A 10,423-nucleotide genomic window follows, 5' to 3' on the forward strand; every position below is an offset into this window, starting at 1 on the left:
CCGCACCACGCAAACACACGCATGCACACACACACAAGCATCCAGTGCTTCCTAAAACTTGTGTGCGAGGTGAACAGTTGACTTACATGCTCTACAGGCATGTTATTACCAGAGAGCAAAAACATACTTTTAAATCATCATTACAGCCCACCTTCACTAATTAGCGATATGTTTCCAGTGCTTTCTGCTTGGTCATTTTTATTATTTTTCTTAGGGATGGTCATCCAGTCAATTAGTGATTGTGATTTCTGTTGTTGGCTGAGCTGAATTATAATCAGGAGTTTTGCTTATATGTATAATAACTTTTTTTCCCTAATATCCCTCTCATTTTTTGAAGGAAGAACATAATGTAATTAACAAAATAAAATAATCCAAATCTTGGGTTAAAGTAGATGATGTTGGCAAAGCTGAATGTCGAACAGGCTGCACCGGGAGGCAATAGACTGAAAGGAAGTCAGGGGCAGACAGGAAGCCAGGTTAGCTCAGGAAAGGCTGGTTAGCCGAGCCAGGGTGTTGCTTATTCACAGGCTGTTTGTTTAGAAGCAGGTGTGGCAACCCGCGAGCCGTCTGTTGGGTGGCTGTTGATGTGGCCCTTCTCTGTGAGTGCAGTCCAGCTGTCGGGGGCTTCGTGCAGGGTGGTGCACCGGCTGCCCGGGGCGGGTGGTGGCTGCTTCTCTCTTCATTTACGTCACCTCCCAGCCCTTTGTGATTTTTAATTTAAGCAGAATTCTTGGAATATCAAGGTAATGATTCTTAGAAATTTAAAACATTTGAAAGGCCGTGGAACATAGACAGGCATCGATCGGGACTGGAATCGATTCCTGGTTTGGTCATTTGCCACTTGTTACTTAATTCCTATTAGCCTCAGTTTCCTCCAGTAATAAAACAGGGATCCTACCTACCCTTGGGAGGTTGTTCACCTCGCATTAAATAAAATCTCTATAAATTACCTAGCACCATGCCTGTAAATAGGTAGTAAATGTCCGCTGCTATTGTTACAACTTCTTGCTGCTTTCTGGGGTACACAGAGGTTAATACCCTCAGGTCCAGATGGAAATAAGGTTTTTTTTAGTTGAATAGGTTATATAACTTACCAGTTAGGAAATTAGAGAAATAATTTCGGTCTAATCCTCTTTGTAAATTTAAGCCTTAGATATGCAGATTTAATTTGAGAGTTATTGTAGTATATTAGAAAAAGCATGGAGTTATATAGGTTTCACAACTGAAATAATATCCTGTCACTGAATTTGGTTAATTATAAATAAGTATGAAATAAAATCCTGATAATCTGCAATGGTGGTAATAATATCTACTTTGCAGTAATAACATCAGGCAGGCACCAGGTATATGGGAAATAAATCTCGTATTTCATGGGTGCTCAGTAAATACTCCTTTTTTTCCCTTTCAATTATTTATTTGCCTTAAATATGCAAAAGAATCAAGCATACACAAGTCTCAGTTCTAGCTAGAAAACCCAGGGTACGAGTTAGCGCGTGGCAGAGAAATTGGCCAAATGTGTTAAGATCTCTCTTCGTGCTAGAGAAAACCTTCCGTCATTTTACTGATCAAGTAAGGGTTCCAAAGACTATGCCCTAGCTAAGACCCCCAGGATATAACATTGTATGTTAAACTTGTATACGTGTTTGTATTAGAAAAAGTTTGTGTCGCCTTTGAGACAAATTATGTGCGGTTATCTGCAGGATACTGTTTCCTTGGAAACAAGAGTAGTAGGATCTACTATTGAAAGAGGTGTTTGAGTATTTAAATGTAGAGTGTGGAGCTAAAAACTATCCTACTATTTTAACTTTTAAACTCAACAATGTGGGTACGCCTGGATGGCTCAGTTGGTTAAGCATCTGACTTGTGCTCGGGTAGTGGTCCCAGGGTCCTGGGGTCGAGCCCCGCATCGGGCTCCCTGCTCAGCGGGAAGCCTGCTTCTCCCTCTCCTGCTCCCCCCTGCTTGTGCTCTCTCTCTCTCTGTCAAATAAATAAAATCTTTTAAAAACAATAAACTCAACAATGTGAACAATCTAAATACTATAATCTCAAAAGCGTCGGTATACAGATGTTAACATCCATATACCTCAGCCATATACCGTTTTTTGTATGTTTGAACTGAGTGGGTTGCAATGAAGTAACCTCTCTTGGGTGGAAGATGCTAATGGCAGGGAGGTTCAGACAGACTTCTCTCACCCCCGAGGGAGACACCAGGGAGGGGAAAGGGGTGGTTAACAATGGTAAGGGCCAGTGCCGTCATTGTCGATGAACTGGTTGGAAGGAACATAGATAGTAGCTTCACCAACTGCAGGTAGAAGATGAGGAAGTTCACAGGAAGTTTACAGTCATGGGAAAAGACACAATATTAACGCATAATTTTAGGATCATCGTTTTCACATATTTAATCTTTACTGAGAGTTGGGGGGCATAATGGATGTCAGTTGACTTTCCTCTGCCTTGTATCCATGCCCATTGTCTCTTTTCTAAAAGTCTGGAGCAAACCTGAACTTAGAGCCTACTGCCTCTTTACGATGCCTTCCCACAAACCCAGTGCAGCCAAAGCATTACTGAGCGAAGCAAATTTTCCCCAGGATTACACAGGGGAGAATCTCTCTCATGCCACAACAAACAGCTTCATCCTCACTTAATATTTCTCTTCTCCAGAGCCTCTCCTTCACCTTTTTGTTTTGTGGGATCTTTTCACTTACTCCTCCAAAGCATGCACACACACACACACACACACACACGCCTCGCTGACTGCTCATTCTTACTCCTAGCCATCTTGAACTTGAAATGTCTCTCCTCTGTGGCGTTGCACCTCAGCAGCTACTCCCAGATGCACACGGCCAAGTGCATCAGGAGCTCGGGGCAGCTAATGGCCTGCAGTGAGCAGCCAGCCCCCTGATTTAGAGGACCCCTCTGTGGCCTTTTGCTAGTTATTTTGCTATACTCCTTGGACTCTTACTCCAAGCAGCTTATCAACTATATATTTCAAACAAGCCCATTGTTCTCATAAAAGGAAACTTTATCCACCTCTTTTGATTGGCAACCAATTTCTTCGTGTTTTTTCTAGGCTAATAGGAAAGTTAGCTTATAATATCTGAGCATATCCTGACTCTGGGTGAGAGAAAGCAGCCCTACGTTGAGCTGCTAGAAGACGGAAACCAGGCCATAGTTTGCAAATGTTGTGGAGGGCTCATTCATTCAGCCAGCGTTTGTAGTCCTCTGCCCCGCACCAGGCCTGGGCCCAGGTGGGCACGTGATGCCCGACTGTAACGTGAGCTGCCTCCGCCTGGGCCAGTGCCGCCGGGGTTTTACAAACACCGCCTGCGTGCTGGCGCGTAAAGAGGTGAGGGCATTTGGGTTCAGGAGGAACAGAAGTGAAGGGCGTCCCCGTGGGAGGTTCTAACTCTGGGCTGGTAGTGCTTTGCGGCCACCTCGGCAACAGTGCTGCCCTGAGTGGAGGGGCTGGGGGGGACCCTCGTGCCCCCTCCCGAATTGCCTTCTGCTCATTTGGGTGCGCAGCACAACGGGAAGAACAGGGGCCTCTGCCCCGGGGCCGTGGAAGTGGCCACGTTTAACGGCTCCTGTCACTGACTGGGAACCAAAGGCGCTTTTGCTCCACTCTGAGTAACCACGCAGGGATTCAGTCCTGAGGGTGTTCCAAGTGAATGACAAGGGGCTGGAAGTTAATTGCCTGTTTCGGTTTCACTCCAGGTTCCCCCTAGGTTCTAATTAGCCATAAATGAGCTTGGCTCCCGTCGGCCTAGGTTGTAAGAGTGCTTTCTTGGCTGAGTTGCTCCGTATTGCCAAGCAAGAATAAGGAGAGTGTTTCAAGGTAGATTTATAAATCAGGGAGTCTTGATTTACCCCAAAGTTCAATAAAAGGTGGAGGGCTCGTAGCTACCTGTCGTGGAAAACCTACAGGTGAAGTCCCAGAGTATGATGAATTAAATGCGCCATACAGAAAACGCACTGTTTGTCCGAGAGGCTTCTAGACGTGACAAGTACCGCGGCTCCTTCATGTCACTTACTGCCCTTGAGCCTCAGCAATCAGAGCAGCAGTTCTGGCCTTTGACCTCTCCAAGGTTCCTGCCTTAAATTAAGAGCAGTCTGCAGAAATCTTTTAGAACGAGCTTGGGATGCATCGTCAGCAACCAGTAGGTAAAAAACCAACCAACCAACCAACCAACCTCTGATGGTTTCTGTCCTTGCCCAGTGCTCACCCGTGCTCACCAGGAGTGACCAAGAGCAGGTGGGAAGACTTGTTTGTCCTGAGATGGCTGAGTCCATACAGCCTGTGCGGAAGGAACCCTAGACTCAGAGACTAGGGAAATTTGAGTGAAGTGGAAGGAATCCTAGGAAATGTGCTCCTGTAAGAGGACACTGAGTTTATGAAGACTGGACAACACGGGAAGTGCTTCTCTCTAGTTTGAAAGGGACGGGCTAGCCAGCTCTACGGGACATCCCGACCTTCCTGCAAAGTGGCCGGAGCGGTGATCTGATTTAGGCAGCCCAGAAATCTCCAACGATCAAGAAATGAGTTGAGCTGTCCGAAGCAGGACTTGCCGCAGCAGGAGCCTGGGAAGATGGTGCTTTCCCAGGACAGCCAGACCCCATCCAGGAGGGGTCAGGCCATGGACTTGGGTGGAGACTGCCACCTCCCAGAGATGGGATCGTGCTGCCAGGTCCCTGCAGGCAAGGAATCTTCTCTAGGATCTGTGAAATAAGGGTTCCCATGGGTTAGGCAAGAAGGGTGTAGTCCTCAGGGGTGTTCCTTGGTTGCCTTGCAGGTGGTTGTCCCAAGTTAGCCCAGGAACTCGCTCAATCCATACTGGGCCAAAGTACTGTGAGGCCAAAGTACTGACTATTTGCCATGAAATATGCTTCCAGAGACATCATGCCGAGTTTACAGAAGAGAATGGCAACTCAGGGTCCTCAGCCTACAGCTGCTCCAGGCAGATGTCCTCTTTCACTTGTTACCAGGCCAGCTCTGCAAATAGTTGGTAGAAAAACATGGAAGGGGTGCCTGGGTGGCTCAGTTGGTTAAGCGACTGCCTTCGGCTCAGGCCATGATCCCAGGGTCCTGGGATCGAGCCCCGCATCGGGCTCCCTGCTCCGCGGGGAGCCTGCTTCTCCCTCTGCCTGCCGCTCCCCCTGCTTGTGTTCCTGCTCTCACTATGTCTCTCTCTGTCAAATAAATAAATAAAAAATTTTAAAAAAAAGAAAAAAAAAAAAAGAAAAAGAAAAACATGGAAGAGGGGCACCTGAGTGGCTCAGTCTTTAAGCGTCTGCCTTCGGCTCAGGTCATGATCCCAGGGTCCCGGGATCGAGCCCTGCATCGGGCTCCCTGCTCAGCGGGAAGCCTGCTTCTCCCTCTCCCACCCCCCCTGCTTGTGTTCCCTCTCTCGCTATCTCTCTCTCTCTCTCTCTGTCAAATAAATAAATAAATAAAATCTTTAAAAAAAAAAAGAAAAACGAAAACCATGGAAGATAAATTGAGACCAGACTAATAAGAAGTTTGGGTATTTGAGGGTATTGGGCACTGGACTTCTGTTGGAGAAGGCAATCTCGCGAACATGACCTTGTGACTTTTGTAGCTCCACTCTCCACAAGGGTTTGTTCAAGGTGATGATGCTTTGAGGCAGGTGCTTCATGATTCGAAATACCAAGCTTATTTATGCTCCATACACACTAATAGTCCACTTTTGCAGACTCGCCTAGAGAGTAAGAAGCATTCCTGGAGCCGGGACACCTCTCCCTTGTTTCAGGCAGGCCAGCCAGTGGCTGGGGATGGGGCTGAGAGAGGCAGGTAGATTAAGGCTTTTAACCTCTCAAGTGTATAGTGCTACTCAGTTTCTCATATCCTTGTATGTCACTTGTATCTCCTTTCCTATTATGGATAAGAAATCATTTCTGGCCCTAGCAAAGTAGTAGAAGCAGAAGATACCACAAGAAAAGAAAACTACAAATCAATATTCTTTATAAATATAGATGCAAAAATCAACTAAGTACACAAACTGAATCCAGCAATATATATAAAGGATTATTCATTGTGACCAAACGAGATTCATCCGAGGAATGCAGGTTGGTCTGAAATCCAAAAATTAATGAAATATCAATAAAACATCATAGAATAAAAAATAAAAACAACATGACCATCTCACCAGATGCAGAAAGAAACACTCAACAAAAGACAATGCACTTTCATGAAAAAACCCAAGGAAGTAGGAATAAAGGAGAACTGCCTCAACCTGCTAATGGGCATCTATGAATAACCAATTGCTAATATCTCATTTAATGGTAAAAGTTTGAAAGTTTTTCTCCTAAGATCAGGAATAAGATAGTGAGGCCTACTTTCACTACTTCTATGCAACATCATACTGGAGGTTCTGGACTGAGCAATTTGGCAAAAAACAAAAAACAACAGCAACAACAACAAAAACCCAATAATAAAGGCATCTGATTAGAAAAGAATAAGTAAAACCATCTTTATTTGTAGATGTCATGATCTTATACATAGAAAACCCTAAAGTATAAAAAAAAATATAGGAGAGCTAAGAAATGAGTATAAAAGATTACAGAAGATCAATGTACAAAAGTCAGTTGTGTTTCTAAACGCCAACAATGAATAAGCCAAAAATGAAATTAAGACATCAATTCCAATATTCCAGAAAATTAAAAGACTTAGGAATAAATTTAACCAAAGAAGTTCAAGATATGTACACTGAAAACTGTAAAACATTGCTTAAAGAAATTAAAGACCTTAACAAATAGAAAGATCCCATGGCCATGGGATCACTGGAACACTTTATATTGTTAAGAAGTCAATACTCCTCAAACTTATTTAGAGATTTAACACAATTTCTATCAGAATTCCAGCTGGCTTCTTCGTAGGAATTAATGACCAGATCCTAAAATTCCATGAAAACTCAAGGCAGCCAGAATAGCCATAACAATGTTGCAAGGAGAATGAACTTGGAGGACTCAACGTGACACAATTTCAAAACCTACTATGAAACTACAGTAGTCAAGACAGTGTAGTAGAGTCCTAAAGACAGATGTATAGATCAATGGAATAGAATTGAAAGTCCAGAAATAAACCCATACAGCTATGGACAATTGATTTTTTTAATTTAAAGATTTATTTATTTATTTATTTTTAAAGATTTATTTATTTATTTGAGAGAGCGAGAATGAGAGAGAGAGAGCAGGAGAGGGAGGAGGGTCAGAGGGAGAAGCAGACTCCCTGCTGAGCAGGGAGCCCGATGTGGGACTCGATCCAGGGACTCCAGGATCATGACCTGAGCCGAAGGCAGTCGCTCAACCAACTGAGCCACCCAGGTGCCCTAAAGATTTATTTTTTAAAGTAATCTCTATACTTACTGTGGGGCTCAAATTCAGAACCTTGAGATCAAGAGTTGCATGCCCCAGAGACTGAACCAGCCAGGCACCCCCGGTCCATAGATTTTTGACAAAGGTACCAAGATAATGCAATGGGGAAAAAAACAATCTCTTCAACAAATGGTGCTGGAACAACTAGATATCCACATATAAAAGAATGAATTTGAACCACTACCTCATATCATGTACAAAAATCAACAATTAATCAAAATGGGTCAAAGGCCTAAATGTAAGGGCTAAAACTATTAAACTCTTAGAAGAAAAACAGTTCTAAATCTTCATGGCCTTCAGTTGGGAAATGATTTTTAAGATACAACACCAAAAGCACAGGCAACAAAAGTGAAATGGATCCAAGGTCATTAGAGTTAAAAACTTTGTGCATCAAAAGACACTATCAAGAAAATGAGGGACACCTCGGTGGCTCAGTTGGTTAAGTGCTCAGGTCATCATCCTGGGGTCCTGGGATGGAGCCCCACATCAGGTTCCCCGCTTAGCGGGGAGTCTGCTTCTCCCTCTGCCTGCCGCTCCCCCCTGCTTGTGCTCTCTCTGAAAAATAAAATCTTAAAAAAAAAAAAAAAAGAAAAAGAAAAGAAAATGAATGGATACACCACAGAATGGCACAAAATATTTTCAAATAATCTATCTGATGAGAGTTTGGTATCCAGAATATATAAAGTATTCATATAATTTAACAATAAAAAGACAACCCACTTAAAAAATAGGTAAAGGATCTGAATAGACATTTCTCCAAAGAAGATACACAAATAGCAAGCAAATGAAAAGATACTCAACATCATTATTCATCAAGAAATGCAAATCAAAATTCTTGAGATCCACTTCACACTTATGAAGATAGTTATAATTTAAAACTGGAAAATAATAAGTGTTGGTGAGGATATAGAGAAATTGAAACCCTCACACATTGGCTGGTGGAAATGTAAAATGTGGAGATCAGTTTGGCTCTTCCTCAAAGGGTTAAAGATAGAGTTACTGTAAGACCCACATTCAGATACCCAAGAATTCAAAACAATGTTTCTACAAAAATTTGTAGATGTATGTGTGGATGTTCATCACTGCATTATTCATATTAGCTAAAAGCAGAAACAATCCAAATGCCTACTAATTAATGCATGGATTAATAAGAAAAGTGGTATATCCCTTCAACAGAGTAGTTTTTTTACTCATCAGAGTAAAAATGAATGAAGTAATGATACATGCTACAACATGGATGAATCTTGGAAACATTACACTAAGTGAAAGGTGGGAGGAGAGAGATCTCATTGAGAAAGTCTAATAATTCCACTGTTAACCATTCCTTCATTCTTTTGATCCTGGATGGAGAGCTCATGCTGGGAATCTGAGTGATGTACTAGGTCCTATCTGTGAACTACAAATGCCCAGCATTGCCTCAACACCCTTTCTTGGCCCAGTTGGTCCATAGGCTTACGGACGAGTTATGTATCTGCCTACCCCCTTCACTGTAGCTGTCAAGATTGATTGGCCCAGGAATGAAAACCTGGTGTAGGGGAAATGAATCACAGTTTGGGTAGATCCAATCAAGTTCTCCAAACTTCACAACACTGGGGCTTGGAGGAACTCAATCCATCAATTCACGGGAATTGGCTGCATTTATGAAGCTGATTTTTAAGGCACACTCTGATGCAGTGGTAGGGTGACCAACTCCTTCTGGTTTGCCTGCCTGAACTTTCCTGGTTTTAACACTGAACGTCTTGCATCACAAGAACCCCCACAGTTCCAGGCAAACTGGGTAGCTTGTCACCCTACAAGGGCGCCACTGTGGAGCAAGTGTACATATTCGTGCAGAAGAAGACAAAGGAAGCAGACATAGGTAAGCAGAGATGCAGAACTACAGAGCCAAACCTAGAATCAGGGGGAGCTGCTGTCTCTTCTGAATATTTTCCAGTTCCTTCCTCTACCCACCTATTCATCCATTTACTGGACCGAAGTTTATTGAACATTCACCTTGCTTTAGGCAATTTGGTAAGGACATAGATGGTCTTGAGGTCTGGGTTTACTTCCCACTCTTGGATTTTCCAAGATCCCCGAAACCCTTTCGATAAATTCCATTTTATATTCCTTGCAACCAAACTATCCTTAAAATACTTGTCCATTAAAATGATGGAGGGCACAGGGAAGAGGGCAGGAAGAGAATGTTTCAGCTTAAAAATTCCACAACTCTTTGCATCAGTGCATAAAGGACTCTCCTGTTTATGGTATATGTCAACTTGCGTCCTCCTGCAGGACCAAGTTTGGGAACAGTGACATCCATAGATCATAACGGCTGGGAACAGGAAGACTAAACAGACATTTTAGACATGTAACTTGGAAGAAGAAAACTTCCAGTGTTATTCTAAAAGGTCTCCAATGAATCCTGGGTGTTCTCACTAGACCAGTGGCTTTCAGGCTTTTTTACTTCTACCCCGAGAAAGATATACAGCAAATATGGTAGATATCACCATAGATTACTCTGTAACAATGAAAGCAATGGACCAGAGTATAGATAGTATCTTTTTAGTTTCGTTTTATGTAAATTATAAAAAACATGAACCCAGAGTAAGGAATCTTTTACAAAAACATATATATAACAAAACAAGATAACACATTTAACACATTATAATGGTTGCCTATGGGGGACAAGGAGGTAAATGAAAGTGGAGGATGGGGGATTAAGGGAAATAAAACAAGAGATGGAACTTCTGCTGACCGAGAAGATACGAAATGAACTAATTAGTGTAATTGTGATTTTTTTAAGTGCTTTTTACCCTGCAACCCAGTACAAATATGCATATGTTTAGCTATAACAAGTGTTTCACAAATCACTATTTACCTTCAGTATGTTCAGTATTCTCTAGTTTTGTCTTATTTGATTTTGTTTAAGCATGAGTCACAACCCACTAAACTGTTTTCACATCTTCTAATGTGATAGGACCTGTAGTTGGCGAGCTGTACCGAACCTCAGTGAGAAGTACACATACTCGGCAGCTCTCAATTTGTGGGACAA

Source organism: Mirounga leonina, unplaced genomic scaffold (assembly GCF_011800145.1).
Source record: "Mirounga leonina isolate KUSES-001 unplaced genomic scaffold, KU_Mleo_1.0 Mir_168, whole genome shotgun sequence".
Lineage (NCBI taxonomy): Eukaryota > Metazoa > Chordata > Mammalia > Carnivora > Phocidae > Mirounga > Mirounga leonina.